At 34.9% G+C, this 21,259-nt stretch overlaps 1 protein-coding gene across 2 annotated transcripts in view; it reads left to right on the top strand.

The window, feature by feature from the left end:
- Window positions 1-9,805: 9,805 nt before the first annotated feature.
- The window catches only part of Cdh9 (cadherin 9), a 173,356-nt gene continuing 161,902 nt past the window's right edge, over window positions 9,806-21,259 (top strand). For both annotated transcript variants that reach the window (XM_008846028.1, XM_017801329.1), the window contains exon 1: window positions 9,806-10,058. The gene's annotated coding sequence lies outside the window, so the exon portion shown is untranslated. The remainder of the gene's footprint in view (window positions 10,059-21,259) is intronic.

The following is a 21,259-nucleotide window of genomic DNA, read 5'->3' as shown; positions in this document are numbered from 1 at the left end:
CCCTCCTTCCCTCCCTCCCTCCCTCCCTTCCTTCCTTCCTTCCTTTCTCCTTTCCTTTCTCTTCTTTTTTCCTGTCTGTTTTGAGACAGCTGTCCTGGAACTCACTAGGTAGACTCCACTGTCCTGAAACTCACAGAGATCCACCTGCCCTGCCTCCCAAATGCTGGGATTAAAGGTGTTAGCCACTATGCCCAGCAATGGTCTGCACATCACAATTATTCTTGAATGGTGGAAGGCTGATGAGATTACCCACCCAGAGCTGAGCACTCAGAGTTATGTTCAGAATTTTAACAGTTATGAGTCTTTGTTAACCAGTATCCTTGATATAAGGGTTTTCTGACTAAAGATCAGCACAGCACAAATATTGGCTATAAATATAAATATTTAGAATGTAGCTTGACAACATGACTTCTTATCAGAACAACACAGGTAGTTTCCCCCTTAGGGCCTGTGATCTCCTTAATCATGGGCTTTTGATCATCTTGACAGTACTAGGACAAAATCTCTTCTTAGAGAAGTTCTTATATTCAACCAGAAAGCATTTGTTTCTAGAACTTTTCTGCCACTATGGTATGATTTGGCACATGGACATGACATAGTTGTTTCACACTTCATCTGACAGTAGCTGTGGTTACCTGAACAATGCCTGTAAAAGACTGGACGAGTTAAAACTTCTAGCATGAATAGGGTAGAATCCCAAAATGCAAACTTCCATCAAAAGAGCTATTGGCAGTTGATGGTTGCTTAAGGAGGGATATTCAATTTCTTTTGGATTCAGGAAGCTGATAAGTTGCTCATGTCCCAGTGGTTGGCCACACATCCATGTAAATATGACCAGAATTAACTGTAGAGTTAGGTGTTAATAACAAAAAAAAGTTTTTATAACTAGGACTAGAAGCTAGGAGAGAGATGAGTTTGGGGGCCTAGGAGGGTTTGAAGGAGGTAGAGGTAGATTTAATGGTTGAATGTACCTTAGTGCATGGAACATTCATAGAATAAACACTTTTTAATTTTTTTAAATTAAAAATTAGCTAGATATGGTGGCACATGTTTTTAATCCCAGTACTTGGGAGGCAGAAACAGGTAGGTCTCTGTGAGATCGAGGCCAGTCTTTTCTACATAGAAAGATCCAGAAAGCTAGGGCTTCAGGCAGATTTTTCTTTTTAAGAATTTGTTTTAAATTTAAAAAATGATTCTTAGGATAAAATTGATAACTTGAATTTTATTAAATAAATATACACTATATATCATGAACACAGAGCCTTACTTAAACTAGATATCTAAATTTATGTCCTACTAAGAAGATATAACATAGAAAATCTTAGGGTGCTTAATGTAATTTATATTAAAAGAATATGTAGGATATAAAGTGCAGACCTAACTGATGGATGACATCACTATCAATAATTTTTTCTGTACCTTAATTCTATACAAGCCCGAAAGCATCTTATGTGGCATCTTTCAACAATTCAGTAAATACATTTGAATTTTCTCTTCTGGTTTTTCTAGTAGCAATCTTATCTGATTCTGCTCTTTCCATGCAGTATAATGATTTTCCAATTATCCATCCCTTTCTGCATTTTGCATTACTGAGTTCATATTACAATAATAGGTTTAAGTGCTGTTACCATTTAAGGTAAATCTGAAATTCTCAAATTGAAAAAAGTAATATGGTACGACATTTTAGTTTTGTGTGAACAGATGATACTCTTGACCAAGAGAAAAGCCATAGGTATACATAGTTTAAGATGTGGTAACATAAGGGGGTGATTGGAACCAAAGAATTTTAAAGGTAGACAAGGACCTTTTCCTATTTACTTGTTTATTCATTTATTATTTATTTCACCTGTATGAGTTTTTACCTACAGATATGTAAGGTTCACCCTTGTTATGCAAAGCCTTTGGAGGCCAAATGATGTCATCAGATCCCCTGGGGATGGAGTAACAGATGATTGTTAGCCATTGTGAGGGTGCTGGGAATCTATCCCCAGTTCTCTGGAAGAGCAGCCAGTGCTCTTAAGTGCTGAGAAATCTCTTCAGTTCCAGACCTTGTTCTGTTTTAAAAGCATTGTCCTGAATTGATCACAATTTAATTCATACATAAGTAAAACCCTCACAGTATATCTTTTACTACAATCAAATATCACGTGCCAATCAACATAAGCAAATACTAAGGGTAACTAAAATGTAAAAATTTCCATTTTGAGTCCAGTTAATCAAAACCAGATTCTGTGTATTAACTGTGCATTTCTTCGTGTAGACCTCATGTCTGCATTCTTAGTTCCTCCTCTGGGATGTGAAACCTCATGTGAACTCGATGTTGGAGCCTGATCCACACAGCTTCAGGTGATGGCATTTGGAAGTATTTCAGCTACCTTTTTTTTTTTTTTTTTTTTTTTTTTTTGGAAAGGGTTTCCCTGTAGCTCCAGCTGTCCTGGAACTCACTATGTAGACCAGGCTGGCCTTAAACTCACAGAGATCTGCCTGCCTCTGCCTCCCAAGTGCTGGGACTAAACGCATGCGCTTAGCTACCTTTTACAATTTGCCTGAAAGGCAGAATTCACAACCAAAATGAAACATTCCTGCCTCAAAGATTCTGTCTGAAGTTCTTGTGTATTTCATGCAGAAACAAGAGCGCTGGGTTGGGCTGCTTCTGCGCTGTCCTCATGGTTCTTTTGGTGGCACTTTTTCATTCCACATCTATTTCCTAATCTGTAGGGTGACAAAATTCATCCATGACATTTTATTTTTTCTGACAATTCGAAGAGTTAAATTTAGACGATGTATTTAACATCATGGTTGCATTTTAAAGATTGATTATTGATGTCAGTCTGTATGGGTGGGGGGTGAGTGTGTGTGTTGCTCGTGTGTGTATGCATATTTGAACATGTGTGTGTGTACATGTGTGTCTGTGGGTGCTCTGTACGCTGGGATTACACTTGTGCCACCATGTATACCTAGCTTTTGCACGGGTTCTGGGGTTCTCGGGCTCTGACTTCAGATGTCCTGCTTTGGGGTCCATCTTCCCAAGTCCCAGCATTAGAAATTTTATTATTTAAAAATAGCATATCATCTATAATTAAACAAAAAAACATAAATACAATTTAATGTTATATATGTATTTTAGGATCTGAAATTAATATGTTGCTGCTTTCGTATTAAACATGATATAAAATAGCTGAATTCTTGAAATGAGGTGTTCACTAATAGTATATTTCCTTCTAAAATGTGTTTGTATTGTTGTTACTGTAGCTTTGCCAAGTAAGTTTTAATGTTGCCAGATATAGATTATTGCATAATTATTGGTAGCTTTTCTTTTAGGGTTAACAGGCTTGTGACCATATGTATTAATCAAATGTCTATTTTGAAATTAGGAATCCTTCTCTATGAGCCCTGCTATATGTCATGCAGGTATCATATGTGTTGCTAATATAGTAATATGTTAGCAATAACCACAAAAGATGCAGAATGAAACACAGATGTCTAAAGAGGATGGGAGAATTGGTACTTGGAGAACAATAAGAAGGTGTTATTTACACTGTCTAGGGATTTTTTTAATCTGTCCTCCCTCTCTCCCTATCTAACCCTCCATCCTCCCTCCCCAGTTAAAGCACCCCCATTTTCAACATTTCATCCTTCATAATATCTGTCTCCTATGGTCTCCCCTCTCTTGAGCTCCTTCTTCTCCCTTACGTCCAGGGTTCCTTATATAACCTTATTTAAATCCCCCATTTTACCTATTTCCCCCATGTTAACTCCTGTATCCTACTGTTCTCTCTCGGACTCCCTCTTTTCCTTTACCTCCCTGGTTTCTTTCCATTTTTCTGGCTCCTGCAGTTACATAAGGATATGTTTCCACATATAAGGATTTACTGCCAGGATCCACAAATGAGGGTAAACATATACCATTTGTTTTTCTGAGTCTGTTACTTCACATAGTATAACAATTTCTAGTTCCATCCATTTACCTGCAAATTTCATTATTTTAACTTTCTTTGCTGCTGGGTAGAACTTCATTGTGAAAATGTACCACATTTTCCTTAATACTCATCAGCTGAAGGACACTTAAGTTGCTTCCAATTCTTGCCAGAATCTTCACCCACTCAGGGCTCCTGGATCTCTGTGGAAGAGGAGGCAGAAGGAGGTGCATGACCATAAGGAAACAGAGTCTTTCAGGCTCCTGGGACCTTGCTCAGATGAACAACGGTGACAATAGGCACAAGACCCATGCAAACTCAAGCAGAGAAAAACCTAGCATAGAACAGTGGAAATCGGCAGCAGGCACCAATCTTAGCCAAAGAACTGTTGGACATTAATTACTATTGGGTGAGGAAGAGCTGACTTTCTTTAAGGGAGCGATTCTAGATAGACTGACTAGACCCCAGTCAATGAACTTGCACTGAGGTACAACTGGGAACACTAACTTGACTTGATAGGCTTAACATACATGACAGAATGCATGAAACCCAGTGGGGGGGTGCTATCGAAGGGTGCCAATAGGGAAGTGTATAAAAATGATTAAGACATTGTGTATGAAATACAGAAAATTCAATAAAAATATGCAAAAAAATTTAAAAAATAAAGCTTAATATAAAAATATAGGGCGTGCATTGTCTCTAATACCTCTCTAATCTCAGCAATTAAGAGGCTAAGGCAAGAGGATTGCCTTTAGTTTGAGACTAGTCTGGACTCTGTACTAAGAGTTTGTGTACAAAAACAAAGAACAAACAAACAAAACACAAAAAGCAAACCAACACAATCCTGGCATTTTGTTACATACCTTTAGTCTCAGCACTCAGGAGGCAGAGGCAGGTATATCCCTGTGAAATTGAGGCCAGCTTTGTCTGTATAGCATGTTCCTGGCCAGCTGGGGTTACAGGGAGACCCCCCCCCTCAACACGCAAATACACATACACACATACACACACACACACACACATAAACTCAAAACAAAACAAAACTAAACTAAACTAAACTAAAAGATTTTCAAGGGGGCAGGAGAGATGGTTCAGTTGTTAATAGCATTGACTGCTCTTGCAGAGGACCAAGGTTTGGTTTCTAGCATGGTAGCTAACTACCTTCTATAATTCCAGTTCAAGGGCATCTGATGACCTCTTCTGGCCTCATTCAGCATGGCAGACCACTGGTGCACTTGCAGACATGCAAGCAGAAACTCTTAGACACATAAAATAAAAATATTTTTTAGAAATTTAAAACTTTGTCTAAAGAAAAAACAAAAAGTCTTTAAGTCCAAAAAAGTAAAAAAGAAAGCCTGATATAATAAATTTTGCCTTTAGGGGCTGACCTGTTGGCTCAGAGGTTAAAATCACTGGTTGTTCTTGCAGAAGACACGGATTTGAATTCCAGCACCCACATGTCAGCTACAACTGTCCCTAACTCCAGTCCCAGGGGTTCTATCAGCCTCTTCTGACCTCCATGGGTCTTACATGACACAGGTGCACTTACTACATGCAGGCAATACATGCATGCACATAAAATAAAAATAAAATTTAAAATAAATCTTTCTTAAAAAAATTAATTTTGTCTTTAAAAGAAAGGAAAGGTAATACCAGAAAAGAAATATTTTCAATGTGATTTTTCCAAAACTGTATGTAGTTCATTACCTAAGAAGGCCATACTAGTGGGTGCCAATAACTACATCAAAGCACCACACTCACTGAGATAAATACCATCTTATTTGCTGGCTGGGGCATTAGCTTTTAATTCTTTACAATTTCTGCTTATGGCCATGGGAAAGCTCCCCTTTGAAATTTTGAGAGCCTTCTTATCATCAATCTTAAATGTAAATCTTTTCAGCAGTTAGATTTTTTTCCTCTAGTTTACCAATGAAATACAACCTAAGAATAGAACATGGATGGATCAATCTGAAAATTTAACAAAAGCATATAATTTAACTCGTTAATAGACAAAAGATCCTTCCTGAAAGGAAAGAAATATCAGAACAGCAACTAAATTTTAAAGCTCAAAACCAGATGAGAAAGGTGTTTTATTAAGGAAAACAGATGCTGGATTTTTAATAGGATAAGCTAATAATGAGAACTCTGTCTCTTTGCTACCTGCTTCATCAGGAGGCTAGAAAAGGATTTGTTATATATGAAACATAAAGCCAAGTATGCTCATTATACTCTGGTTTTGAGGTATTGGGGAGTTGAGACAGGGCCTCCCTGCAGCCCCAGCTGGACTGTAACTTGTGGGGAGACCTGTCTGCCTGTGTCTCCCAAGTGCTGGGATTAAAGGTGTGTGCCACCATTCTCAACTATAAGACTGTTCTTTAAAGCATGTTGCTTCATATTGTTTCTCATGCTGAGCCTCATGCATACTTGAGCTATATATATCTTCAGCCCTAAACTGTATATTTTATAGACATTTCTCATGTGTGACCCAACATACAATCAACTGAAATAGATTATCGCTATACCACAGGTTTTCACCACATTTCTTCAATCTGAAACAAACCAAAACTGGTATGCATTGTTATAATCATCATTTATTCAAAACCTTTTCTTTCAGTCATTTCTTATCAGAGTCCTTAAAGATGAGATTTGATGAGCACTGACAATTTCAGTTAGCTGTCAGGAATTTATGTTACAGCAGGGATTTTTCAAGTAGTGATGTGGTGCATTGGGATAAGAATCCACAGGAAAAAGAGTTTCCTCCTAGGGGCTCCTGGAGGCTTAGCAAGGGGGCTGGAGCAGGCTTTATTATACAAGCTCAACTAGACACAAATTTAAAACACAGGTTAAGAAGCCAGATTTCCAAACTGGATTGAAATTGAGGAATAAGGTAATAATGGAATCTTATGTATTTTAGAGCAGCGAGTTACCTTGATTGTTAATTGGGAATAGGTTTATAAGCACCCACATCTGCTCTGACAGACGAAGGCTCTGGACTTTATATAATCCAATGGTAATACTGTTACCTTATATTATAGGCAACACTAAGCTGGAAAGGGATATGACTACATATTTGCAGAGCTGTAACTTAGAGTTGTCTATATATTTCCTGACTAGAGCATTTCATGCTTAATGGAAATAAATATATAAGTATGTCAAGAGGCATAGTTTTCATAGCACTTAGTGAAATGTGCTACTACTTCTGAGTAAGCACCAAAGTATTGTTGTTGACGCAGTAATGCTCCCTATCACTGCAGGACTGACACAGGAAAAAGAGAATGTGGTCAAACCACTGCCAGCTCTGAAATTAGAACAGATTTTAAGGAAATATTCAGACATAAACAAGAAAACAGTTTTCTGATATCTGACTTATCAGTGATGATGATCATTCTGAGAGGATTCCAACAAAGACTACAGGCATTCTGACAGTCTTGGTAGTGGCAGTGACTACAAAGCTCAAGATCTATTGGCTCTTGAGTAAACAAAATAATAGTAATAAAAGAAGTATAAATGAATAAAAAGAAGTTTCTGTAGAATGCTGAGTGCTGTAGAATGCTGTTTTCTAGTTATAACCATTACTCTCTTAACCACTGCAGCTTTGATTACCTGAAGGAGACCTGCATCAGACTGGGCCAGTTAGCTTACCTTTAGCAGAGCTGGGAAGGACCCAGGAAGAACCACCTTTCTTGATTAACAAACATTTACTGAAGGATTTGACTCGGGATATCTTGCCCCTACCCAAGATATATACACTGTTACAGACTACTAGGTGTTGGGGGAGCTGGATTAAAAGTCCACATCCCCCTCTCAGTCCACATCTCCCTCTCAAGAATATATAGACAGTTGTGCTAAGAAGAATATATATAATCTCCCCCTTCGGTGTTGTAGTAGCCCATAGGCTGACCATGATCCTGATTGCAACCTGGAAGAAAAAAGAAAGCATCAAGAACAACAACAAACAACAAAAACAAAAACCCACAAGTTAAATTTGAGTAGAATCGTTACTATTTTGTGTCATTGGTGCCCGAGCTGGGGCAAGTAGATATTTGTTCACATTTCCTCAGAAAAAAAAGAGTCCACACAACAATATGCTATACAAAGCAATTTATATTTGAAAACATACAAATAGCTATGCACATGATGTAAAGGACATTTTGGTAATTTAGAATAAATTCTATTTGCAGAGCATCCTTAAAAAGCAGTTTGTTTACCTGGTAAAATGCTTTCACTCTTCTTTCTAGGATTAGTTAAAAAAAAAAAAAGCTTCAAATTAGGTTATAGACTACTCTGTTGGATTGGGAATTTCACACAAAATGTTTTTTTGTTTTTTTGTTTTTTTGTTTTTTTTCCCCTTACAGTTGTATTTCAGTCACGAGTTAAATGTATGCAACATTAAGGATTTAAAGACTTTACCTGTGAATATTTGTCTTAAACTATGATAAAATGTTTTGTTTTGTTTAGCTCATTTTCCCTCACTTTACATACATTAGTTTATCTCAGCATTACAAAAGTGTTCTCTGTAATATAATTTTTTTATTTAAAGAAACAAGTAAACTGGAAGAAATAAGTCCAAAGGAGCTTGTGAATTTTAATACATGTCTCTTTGCCTGAAGAATATGTGCTGCCTCCATGAAGAATTCACTAAACTGTTTTAACCACTTGATCTATTGTCTATGAAAACACATATAATTTTTATCTATTTTCATTTTCAGACAATAATGTTACTATTCACTTTAATGCCTGAATTCTATGCTTCAAATCACTGCTTGGTTTAAAAACCTGAGGTTCAATCACCATCCATTCCTAGTGTCCCAGTTTACTGGGACATGTATTTTTTCCAAGCATTTGTCTTCTTTTTGAGACATATATTTTCATGAGGTTTAACCCAGGGCAAGACAACTTTATTATTTACACTTTATGTATAAGCTTCACTATTTGGAAAAATGTGCAAAGTTTTTTTTTTTCTTTTTTTCTTTTTTTCTTTTTCTATTGTCTGTTTTCCTTTGAAGCATCAAATAGGATATTGATATTTTTGGCACTTATGCTATTTACTTACTGTGACTTAACGAGCCGTTATAAAGTGAGCCATACTCCCACTGTGCATTTCATACAACTATTACTCGAACTTCTTTTCAGAAGGATTTATTTACTAATCAATATCGTTCTTATTGTGCCATTTCCAGAAGTACTAAAGAGACTTCCCTTCTGAAACAGGCTTTTACCGCATTGGTTGGCCATTCCTCAAGAGTTCAGCTGTTACTACAGCGATCCTCAAAGGTGCATCATGCAGTTCTGTGAGGTGGTTGTGGTCACCATTATTTTTGAACATTTACCAGGAAGTCCAAGTCCTCTCAATTGTGCAATAAGTAAAACGTGAAATGTTCTAGGAGTTTCAAACTAAACCCGAAACTGCTGGCTTTAGTGAAAAAGATCATGCCAGGACATTACTAGATTTTCTAAGAAAAATTTTTGAAAGATTATTTTGCCTAAGAAACTGTAGATACTGGATATATTTCATGTTTACCATTGACAAATATAGCGGGATTCTTTCTTTTACATCTCTTAAACTCAGAATGTTGCCCTGACTTGTAATAAGAATCAGTGAATTGTGCAAGGAGTGCGCACAGAATTCCTCTGGAAAGCAGCATGTTTCGCGTGATATACATATTCTGCAGGTTATTTAGGGGTTGCAGAGGGGCTGTGACCTTTCTCTCCCAACTGCAAACAGATTATACAGAGCTGATTAACCTAGACAAAAACACTGCGTTATTTGCTCTAATGGTGAGTCTCTGACAAATCTCCCTCCCTCAGGCTTCCCACTTTATTCACTTGCAAATCGCCCTGCCCTAAGAGATCCGCACAGCCCCATCCTCAAACCTGGAGCCCTGCAGCGCCATCAGCTGCAATCTCTTCTTACGTGAGGGACGTTTCTTATTAATCAGAAACGCGGAATGGAAGCCAATCAGAGAGTTCCTTTAGCTTCAGATTCCTGCCTGATTTAAAAGTGGTGCTGAAAGAGGCACAGTGAGAAGCAGGAAGATTCAGCTATGAAGACACTATAAAAAGAGAGGAGGAACCAAACAGAACCAACAGCAGAACTCTCCCTGCTGAGTGAGGCTAAATGCAGGTCCGCTACTAAACAAGGTAAGTGTTATATACCTTGCTGGAAAACAGAACCCAAGCTGTTTTTGCTGTCTTATATCATAGTATAAATACTGCTCTTTTACTTGAGGTGTTTTTCTGTGCAGCTCTATTCTCTTTCAATATTTGGAAGCAGGTGAGAATGGTTACATGACATTTGAAAAAAAAAAATTTAAATGTGCAAAATCAAAATATGTAGTATTTGCTTTTTATTTTACTTTTAAAAATTTGTGATATCTACCATGCTCGTTTTACAGTCCTGAAATGCTCTTTTGGATTATTACTGAAAAAATAAAACCAAAGTTCAAACTGTCTTAAATCATACTTGTGGCTTTGAATTTCTCAAATATAAACATGATTATATGCATTATTATACTGATTTAAATATATGCCTAGTTTTCTCATAACTTTTGCTAATTAATTTGAATTAGATCTGTGAATTTGTAAAAGCATTTTTATTCATAATTTAATAAGAACTGATTGTTTCTTTAAATAGCAAAAATGATATGTAGATAGGAAATGTGTCACAGATGTAAATAGACATTTTATGTTCAGATTAATGCAATAATGTTCCCCGATATAAGGGAGTCCTATAACATATTTATTTCTAACTCACATAATTGTAATAAAAATGTATCTCAATGTTGAAAGATTTAATGAAAACCTGGGAAAAGGTCTGTCAAAGGCAAATTTGGGCATTTGAAGTTTGAAGTGGCATTGATTTGACAGAACATTTTTGTTTTGCCTTTCCATTGCACAATCAGTATCACCATTCAGATCAAGTAATCTCTTGCAAGCACAAGAATCTTAAAAAATGTTTGATTATTTTACAGTACTGTTTATAATGTCTCCAAAATGAGATATTTATAGACACTGTAAAAAAGACGTTCTCAGAAAGTGTTCTACATTAATATTGTAGGATGAAAGAAAAGTTATGAAGTTTAGCAAATAAGTTTACATTTATTTGTCTGATCAACTTCGATGACAATGCAATAGGCTATAGGTTTGTGCAGATATTGGTGGTCTTTTCTGGAGATTTATTGTCATTTCTTATGTGATAAATACAGGAGATTCTTAAGCATTTTAAAAATAACATCCCCGTCATCGAAAATCATTCATTTTGTGATATTAACAAAGTGATAGCTCTTGTATGAAAGACTCTCCATTTGGTTGCACTTAGGGATATCTAGAAATCAGAAGAGTTATGTCTTTTATGTTCTCAATTAGACTAAAAAGATAGCTCCTGAATCTGATAAAATATGAATACTATTTTCAGTTCAGGCACTGATTCATTGCCTAGGCAATGCTCTGTCAAGTGAGGAATGCATCCCTGTAACTATGAAACCAGTTAATGCTGGATTGAACAGATCCTGTGAAAGATAAGAAAATGACAAGCTACTCCAACACAAATCACCAAAGAACTCAGATAGAAATGAGCATCATGTGCCTTGGGTTCTGTCAGCAAATATATCATCAGTTCAACAAAAGTTTTCTCAAATGTAGAGTACATAAACCATTGAATGTTTTTAATAGAAATACTTTTATATGTTAAACCACCATTCTCATATGTATTTGTATGTTTTCAAAAATGAGAAAGCTGAAAGTATAATATATGTTATAAGCAAATTGAGTTCTAGCAATAATTAATGGAGAAATACATTAGAGTAAGCAGGTAGTGATGCCAGTTTAAAAGAATTGCACATAATTTCATGTTAAACAGATTTAGTAATTCTAGTAAGTCAATAGTTACATAAGATATTATTTTCTAAGATGAAAAATACATTTTCACATATTACACTACTAGTTATTTGAAACAGAATTTGAAATGGTTTATGCAATTGGATCATTATTATTATCTTATTGCTTAACCGAAATAAAAACACCTTGTAATGTCTCTATACCCACCATAATTCAAAGTGGATGTCAAATTATGCTTTCGAATGTTATATTGCTTGACATGATACATTGCATGTAGATGAGAATCTCTTCTGAATGTCACCTTGCAGGGAGAGGTGTCATTTTTGTATTTTCCTGTGTTCCACCTGAAACATAGCTTAGCCGATCCATTATCGATCCTATGATATTCTCACCAGGTGAGATCACTTTAGTGGGATTTTTTTTACTTATATGATTATCGTTCCTCTGCTATCACCAGCTATAGGAGGCAGATACTCCTTTCCACACTAATCCCACATAGTAGGAGGTGAGCTAAACTAAAGTGCTTTGGCAAATTCTTAAAGTTATGCAATGTAAAGTATGTAAGTAACAGGGCACTATAACACACATTAAAAAAAACTAATTAAAGTTAATTGGAAAAATGCATATGATTGTGTCATCAGCGAACGTTGGCTGTGAGTTGTTCTTTGTGGAAGTGAGCAGTCTGGTTGGATCATTATTAGGCATTACAACAGATGCTTCGTGTAACTGATCATTAGTTTGCATTATTTTAAGACTTTTTGCTCGAATGCACATTTGTAATATAGAATCAAATTACATTTGAAAAACGTGTGATGCTTTAAAATATGTAAAACATTTTGAATATTTATACTTCCAAATTTAAGTACATATTTATATTTATGTAGTGCCATAATTCAGGACTAAAAGGATAATTTAATATTGCTTGTTTTAAATTTAATTTTTTTCAGATGCTAAATTTTGAAATGGGACCATTTTAAATTGTGTAAATAGAAATATTTTCTAATATATAAAAATTTACTTTCTCTGTTTTAAAAAAGAATTGTCTCTTAAATATGTCCCAAATATCTCAAAACCAGTGATGGTCTCTTAACTTGGAACTTACATAAAATTCTAAAACTTTAGATATAATTAATATTTTAATTTCTTCCATGAGAAAGCTGAGGTTTGGAATATTGGGTTATATATCCAAATATGTTGAATTGTATATGAAAAACTTCGCATGCTGTCCAAAAATATAAGAAAATTTTGATAATTTCATTATAGATAGAGATGATAGATATAGATAGGTAGATAGGCATGGAGATAGATAAACAGGTAGATAGATGATAGTTGATTGATTAGATAGATATTGATAGAATGGATAGATTATAAATGGATAGATAGATAATTATTATATAGAACTATATAGATAATAGATAGGTGATAGATTGATGATAATAGGTAGATGATAGATAGATGATAGACAGATAGATGATAGATAAGTAGAAGATAGAAAACTGATAGATGATAAATAGATGATAGATTGCAGTAACTGTTTTATACTGTTAAATGTCCTGACAAAGATTTGTCTTTAATAGTTATTCCAATTTCTCTTCTTGGAAGCAACATTATACTCACCACTAAAATATGCTAAGGAGTGCACAGTGAAGAGTGTCCTTTCAGTGCTTTTAAATATTTCTATTGCAGTTGTAAAATGTTAATGTGCTTATTCCTAAATTTAGCACTCTTAGCAATGGCCTTATAGCCACATTATAAATGCAAAGTGTTGGAATATATGCAGTCTCTGGAGCCTGACCAAAAGATTTTAAAGAAACCCTGTCACAAAACAACTACCTAAATATAGAAATAATAATAAGTTTTTACTATAATTTTCTTCTTGAGAATTTTATATATCTGTACAATGAAATAAGATCATATCCCCACCCCATTTCCTACCTCCATGTCCCCCCATATCCTCCCAACATTCCCCCCCCAATTCATCTCTTCTTTCTTTTTGATAACCCACTAAGTGCGATTAGTGTTGCCCATATAAACATGGATATCAGTTAGTTGGTTAAAGTTCTTGTCTTGTAATAGAGGATTTTATTGAGTGGGAATCGACAATAGAAATTTCATGGGTTGTTATTGTTAGTTTCTCTCTCTCACTCGCTCTCGCTCTCTCTTGCTCCCTGTTCTATCTATGACAAATTATAAATCAATCACAAGAGGAATTAAATGATCTCATATTTTCTATTTATCTTGATGAGCAAGAAGATCTGGTCTTTTTAGTTATAAAACTTCAAGATTGTTTTATAAATATGGATTAAGATATCTTTCTCCTCATACTATTTTTGAGTGGGTTCTACAATTATGCAAAAGCATGGGTGACTTCATTTTAGTTTTTTTACCCTAAATAATTATTACAACTTTCAGAGGAGACACTAGTAACTAGTCTTTATTATTTGAAGTTTCAGGTGAAAGGTTCAATATGTTCTTTGATACACAGGAATAAGTTCCTGTATCTGGGAGAATTTTATTAGAATATGCAGATCCTAGAAGAATGTACAGTGCAGAATGGAACTTCATATTTTTCCATACATATTCCTAGAAGAGTCATATTTAACAAGAAACTATGTCACAGGAAGGCATTCCAACTTAGGAGAGAACCATTGCATGTAACGATATGTAGTTATGGCAAATAAACACCAGTAATTCCCATCATGGGGCCAAAGTCATTATAGGGACCAGCAAGATGACACAAAACGTAAAGGAGCTTGCCTGAAAGTGACCCCCAGAACCCATATGGTAGAAGGAGACTATCAACTTATGCAGGTTGTCCTCTGACTGCCACATATCTGATTTGGCACACATGCACACCCTTTTGCTCTCACCAAATAAATAAATGCGATAAAAACTAATGAAAACATATACTCCCTTTGTAAAAGTGGGCATTACTCATAAACATTCCTTTTTGGGGCGGGGGGAGTACAGTTCGAGTCAGGCTTACCTATAGCCCCAGTTAGCCCAGAACTCAATGTGTAGATCAAGTGGCCTAGATCTCACAGTGATCTACCTGCCTCTGCCTTCCTAGTGCTGGGATTAAAGGTGTGCCATGCCCATCAGTAATAAGCATTCTTAAAGAAGTTTTTTTTTTTCTTCTTCATTAGAATCCCTTATAGATATATCTTTTGTACACAGCCCAAGTACTATAAAAATGTCTTATAAGAGCTGAAGTATTTCCCCAAATAGTCACATAATATTCTTGATATTCTTGTAAATATTTTACAAGAAATGAGAATCTATTTTTAACTTTTATTTGTAAGACAGATGAACCATCTGTTTTAATTTTTTTCTTCAATGCTGTGACAAAACACTCTGACCAATACCAACTTGGGGAGGAAAGAGTTTATTCAGCTTACATCTCCCAGGTCACAGTTCATCAGGGAGCCCAAGGTAGGAACTCAGGGCAGGACCCTGGAGGCCTGCTTTTTTATGCAACACAGGCCCACCTGCCCAGGGGTGGCACCACCCACAGTGGGCTGAGCCCTCCCATAGCACTCAACAATCAAGTAGGTGCCCCACAGACATGGCCACAGGCCAGTCCAATGGAGGAAATTCCCCAATTGAGACTCCTTCAACCCAGGTGTGTCAAGTTGACAGTAAAACTATCCAGCACACCATCTAAGAAAATATCAAATTACGGAGCAAAATTCTTTAGATTTCCAAATTACTTATTTGCATTTAGATCTGTGTTTTCATTTAAATTTCTGTTTATATGTACATATAGCTTTATCATTATATGAATATGTATGTATAAGACCCAAAATATTTAACAAAAATTAAAAGAACTAATATGAGCAATTATTTCTATGTGTACCTTAATTACATCCTTTAATTATTATAATGATGTAATACCTGGCATCATAAACCTCTTTTATGAAGCAACTATAAGTAATATAAAGTTTGAGAAAAATAGCATTAGAACCTTTTCATTCTTAGAAAAAATTTAAACTGAATTTAACTGTATGTGTTGTGGTAGATTGAGGTAAGATGTGAAAAAGGTGAATTAGACTCTTTGGAAAAGCTTTTCTTGGAAATAATTGTTTCCATTAATGTTCATGATTCTTGAACAGCTTATAAAATATAATCACTTTGCCCACACATATGGTGGGTGGGGAAACTGTTATATAAAACAGAAATCACAATGCTATCACAAACCTTATTTAGATAATATTAGATACTGAGAAAAATTTTTAAATAATTTTTCATTTGTTTGTACAAAACCAGTGTATTGAGCTGTGGATATCCTATTACATACCTTGCCACTTTTTCTATAACTAAGGTTTATCACTACAGCACTGACATTTCTTACATGAATAGAATAAATTGATAATATCCTTAAATGAAGATTTGTTCCATATGGGATAATAAGATGAAAAATATTACTTTATAGTAGTCATATACACACAACTACTAATAATATATTCAAACACAAATATTTATATTATTGCTGTTCCTTCTAGATCATTACAGCTAGCATTCTCTAAAGTCACAATACGTGATGTACTGAGCATGTATAAATGTAAGTACTTGATGAGAAATAATAAATTTCTGTCTCTTCCATGTGTTACCCATTTCTTTAAAAAATTTTAAAGTTAAAATCCTGTCTCTCTCTCTCTCCCATCTTCCCTTCCTTTATTACTTCCTTCCTCTCATTTATTATTTATTTATTTTTTGCTTTGTGTTGCTTTACCATTGAGTTATACCTTCAGCACTGAGTGACTTTGAAAAAAAATGATTTTGAATTAGTAATTTTTAAAATTACAAATGCAGTTCAAAATATCTATACATTTTTTAATTGTAACAGTAAACAACATTTTAAGAGTTAAATCAATAATTCTCTTTTGTAGTAATATGGAAACTTACTGGTACAGAGAATATCTACTTCTCTTTTAATGTTTTATTCCAAATTCAGTTCTTGGATGCAATTATTGACAAAGAAGATTGTTACTATATTTGCAAAAATAGAAGAGTTTTGCTTTTAAATGAGTTCTGTAAGACACAAATAGTGAATGTTAATTCTGAAGTGATCCTTTTAAATACTCCTGGGTTTAGTGTGAACCATTTTAAAAGTTACCATTTATCTATATGTTCAGATATTTTATCTATATATTCTTATATTTGTGAAATGAAGTGTTTCAACAATGTTATCTATATCTTTAAAACTCTATTCTACATACAAAGATTAAATATTAAAAAACACATGAAAACCTCTTTTGAACTTGGTTTTCAATTAGAAAGCATACAATGTAAGTTTATTTAAATAAGAAATTTCCAGTTTTGGAAAAGTATGATTTTAGAAAATTGACAGATATTTTGTTTCTGGTATTTTCTTTTTGAGCATATTACATGTCAGAAAACTACTCTGTCATTGCAAATATTTATACTCAAAAATGAATAATGAAGCTCAAAGACATGAAATGATTAAAATCAAGGAAGTGATGAGATTCCACAGTGGACTTAAAAGCTGAGTGATGCAACAGTTTAGATTTAGCAAGGATGCTGTGACAGGCATTGGGTTTCCCCAGTCAGAGGCAGCTTTAAGATAGTTTGACTGAGAGATATAGCACTAGCTTCAAGACTTTCACATTCCCTACATACATTTGGGTTCAGAGTAGCGCCTCTGTATACTTACAACTAAATATGCTTGTACATGACATTGATTGTTAGACATATTCAAAAGTAACAACATTGTATTTCAGACCAAAACTGTTATTTGTATTTATCTTGGATTATCTTTCATTAACTATATTTATAAATTTTACTTTTCTAATGTTAGAAGAGAATATAGAAAAAACAGTTATATGGAAAGAACTTGAGGAGCCCTATCATAGACTGAAAAGTTTTTCAAGTAATAGTTTTGGAGAATTCCATATCTGTAATGGCCTAAAAATGATATTTGCTATTTAAAATACGGATTGAGAGATCGATTTGGAGAAAACATTATTGTAAAATACTCTGCATACCCATAGATTATATTGGCTTTCCATGAAAAAGAAAACCATCACTAATATGTGTTTTATTTCTTTTATTCATATTTCATTAGCCCAAATATATTTTTTGATAATTTACCCATTTTTCTGTTACAATGTTTGGCTTCCATCACCTAGAATTCCTAAGAATAGTGGTCTCTAATTATTCATCATTTGAGAAAAATTCAAATTGCCAAAAGTAAATGTTACACCAATTTTAAGAAATAGGATAGAAAGTAAATAAGCTCACAGGTCTTTTAATTTAGTATGTGTTCAGAGATTTTCAATAATTCAGACACAAAGAAGTATATTAAATATCACATTGGCAACTACATAGTTATATATGGTGCCCTAGTAATGAATTGTGACAACTGATTTGTTTGTTTGGATGCCTTGTGTTTTCCTTCCTCCACCACGTTGCTGCTGCGCTGCAGTTCCCTTTTCACTCTTACTGCTTTGCTGCAGCCCTGTAACCATTATTCCCATCCCACTCTTCCTCCACTTTAAAGGCAGTGCATTTAACTGTAAGTATCTCTGCGCTTTAACTTGGCTTTCATTCTGGGAGATGATTCAATGTAAAACAGGAAGTACCATTTCCAACATGAGAACCTCTTAGATGCCAGGAACTAATAACATTTTGTCAATAGGGTCTACCTCCAATTTTAGAAACCCCTCTTCGCTGCTGCATCTCGCTTTGCATTCACTTTCTGACTGGAAATGGGCCTGGAAGGGAGTTGAGTGTAGCAGTCAGGCTTGTAAGAGATAGCAGAACAGGGACAGCGTGCCTGGTGACAAGAACCAGTGCAAGGGAACAAGTCCCATGTTTACACAGTCAAGTGTGGGTTGAAAATTGTAAAGAAAAACAAAGAAAGGGAAAACTGAGGTCATTATTGCAAATTTAATGCTCTAAAAAGAGGTGGATTGGGGGAGATTAGCGTGCAATATGTTTTTCATTGGATCTTGGGGTCATGAGCAGCATACTTTAGGAATACCACTGTTGAATTTAAGGGAAAAAATACTGTATACCAGTTCTGAGTTGTAGAAACTGCAGTTTATTTGAAAGATTGCAGGTGCTATGGACGTGCTACATCTATGTCCCAGAACATAATGTGATACCATCAGTGTGTGCAGGCTTGCTGGATCTATGTCCCAGAACATAATGTGATACCATCAGTGTGTGCAGGCTTGCTGGATCTATGTCCCAGAACATAATGTGATACCATCAGTGTGTGCAGGCTTGCTGGATCTATGTCCCAGAACATAATGTGATACCATCAGTGTGTGCAGGCTTGCTGGATCTTGCACCAACAATTCTTTTTCTTTTATTTTAGATTTAACATTGTGAAAATGATCCTTATATTATTCATAATTATTCATGGACATCTAAATTGACTGATTACCTTATTATCTTACATTTGAAGTTATTCTTCATTAAATTCCTGTTTTATTCAAACCACAGCAGTATGGAGAAACTGCACCTGTTGCTCTGAGGTGATCATGTTCAGGTGGAGGCCAGTGTGTACAAACATTTTCAGTTCTCAGAAATTCCAACTAGAGCTATAAATCTCCCTCTTTCTAACCATAGGGACAAATCTAATATTCACAAGCACAACCACCGGTCATCATTGTCCTCTCTCTCTCTCTCTCTCTCTCTCTCTCTCTCTCACTGTCTCTCTCTCTCAGCATTAAATTGATTTAAAGCAAAATTTTCCTGGTATATATTTCCTCTTCATTGGAAACATTCCACATTACTTCAGTTTCAGTGTTCCATATTATTGCAATGAGTAAGATTTTACAGATTATTCAACCACTCAAGTTAGTCTTTGTGAAATTGTGACTGATGGTCTGGGTCTCAGCCTGAGGTTTTCAAGTTTTTGGCCTCCTAATTAAGAATAAAATAAAAGATCATTTCAATGTAGCGAGGATACTTTATCAAAGGAGCATAATAGCACAGATCAGAAATACACATGATTAAAGTGGATCACATGAGTGAAGATTTTCAAAGAATCTGATTATTGTTAGAGACTTACTTTTGAGATTATAAAAGGAGTAGTTTATTTACTAAGGCTTCAACTCTATAGGCATAAGATGGTAAGAGTCTTCATAAAAGTTCAATAGGTGATACAGTTTTAGCCTGTTGTATATATATCTAAGGTCATTGTTGGTAGGATCTGCTATTGTATTCTCATATTTGGATATATTTAGAGTTATTGTCCTAATGCCCACTATCCCAGTTTGATTGTCTTTAATGGTAGGAGTAGCTTATTCCATTGTCCAGAGAATGCTATACATGAAGCTCAGTGCATGTCCTGTACTAGGTTGTTAACAGATTAGTAGGAGCTTGTATATGTGTGTGTGTGTGTGTGTGTGTGTGTGTGTGTGTGTGTGTGTGTGTGTTTATGGTAAATATGGGTAAAGGTCTCAGGTTTCTAAATGTTTAATACAAAAGGGATATGGACATAGCACTAACCAAGTAGAATCTCAGGTTGCCAAGCTATTGTTTAGAAAATTAATATTTCTCACTGTGTTATTTTAATTCATTTTACGTGGATCGTGTTTTCAAGTGCTGACTCAATACAGTAACATTTATAAATTAATGACCTGGGAAGATAATATTTTTCTCACTACCACCAACAGCAAACCTCATATCTGTCTCGGTTCCATCATACATTTAAATCTTCCCTCTTATTTCTAAGGCTTACTGATATAGTATCTCACTATATAGTCTATAAGCCAGTTACAAGAAATGGACTTGAAATCGAGTTTTGTCAATACATATATTTATAACATGAAGAACTGAATTGCTTCCAAGTTTACAGTTTTACGACATTAAAGCCATTCCAGTCAAAACAGACATCCTTCATACAAATGACATGTCTGCTCCTATACTCCTGATTTCTCATATTTTTATTACTTTCTTCTGCCATCTCTTTATAACAGTAATTACTAGTTTTTTTAAATATATTCCAGTCATGTCATTATAGTCTAAATTTTTGAACTGGGGCATGGGATAATCATTTTCACCAAGGAATATTAGATGTCCTTAGTCACAAAACATTTGAGAACCTTTGTTTTAACATGTCCCATGTACAGGTTTCAAAGAGTCAGAGTCATCCTGTAGCCTTAAAAACATAGTGTTTATAATTTAATGAGCTCCTCAGGAGAAAGACTATAGATTTTCTAGTATCTATGGAGAATTTTCATATCACCTGAACTATGAAAAACTTAATTGTACACAAATAAAATGCTTTGCTACATAGCATAATTTATGTTTTAACATGTCCCATGTACAGGTTTCAAAGAGTCAGAGTCATCCTGTAGCCTTAAAAACATAGTGTTTATAATTTAATGAGCTCCTCAGGAGAAAGACTATAGATTTTCTAGTATCTATGGAGAATTTTCATATCACCTGAACTATGAAAAACTTAATTGTACACAAATAAAATGCTTTGCTACATAGCATAATTTACTGAAATGAGAGATCTATGCTGTCAG

Source organism: Nannospalax galili, unplaced genomic scaffold (assembly GCF_000622305.1).
Source record: "Nannospalax galili isolate Female #2095 unplaced genomic scaffold, S.galili_v1.0 scaffold600, whole genome shotgun sequence".
Taxonomy (NCBI): Eukaryota; Metazoa; Chordata; class Mammalia; order Rodentia; family Spalacidae; genus Nannospalax; species Nannospalax galili.
The sequence above is the reverse complement of the archived record's forward strand: the minus strand, read 5'-3'. Positions and strand labels throughout refer to the sequence as shown.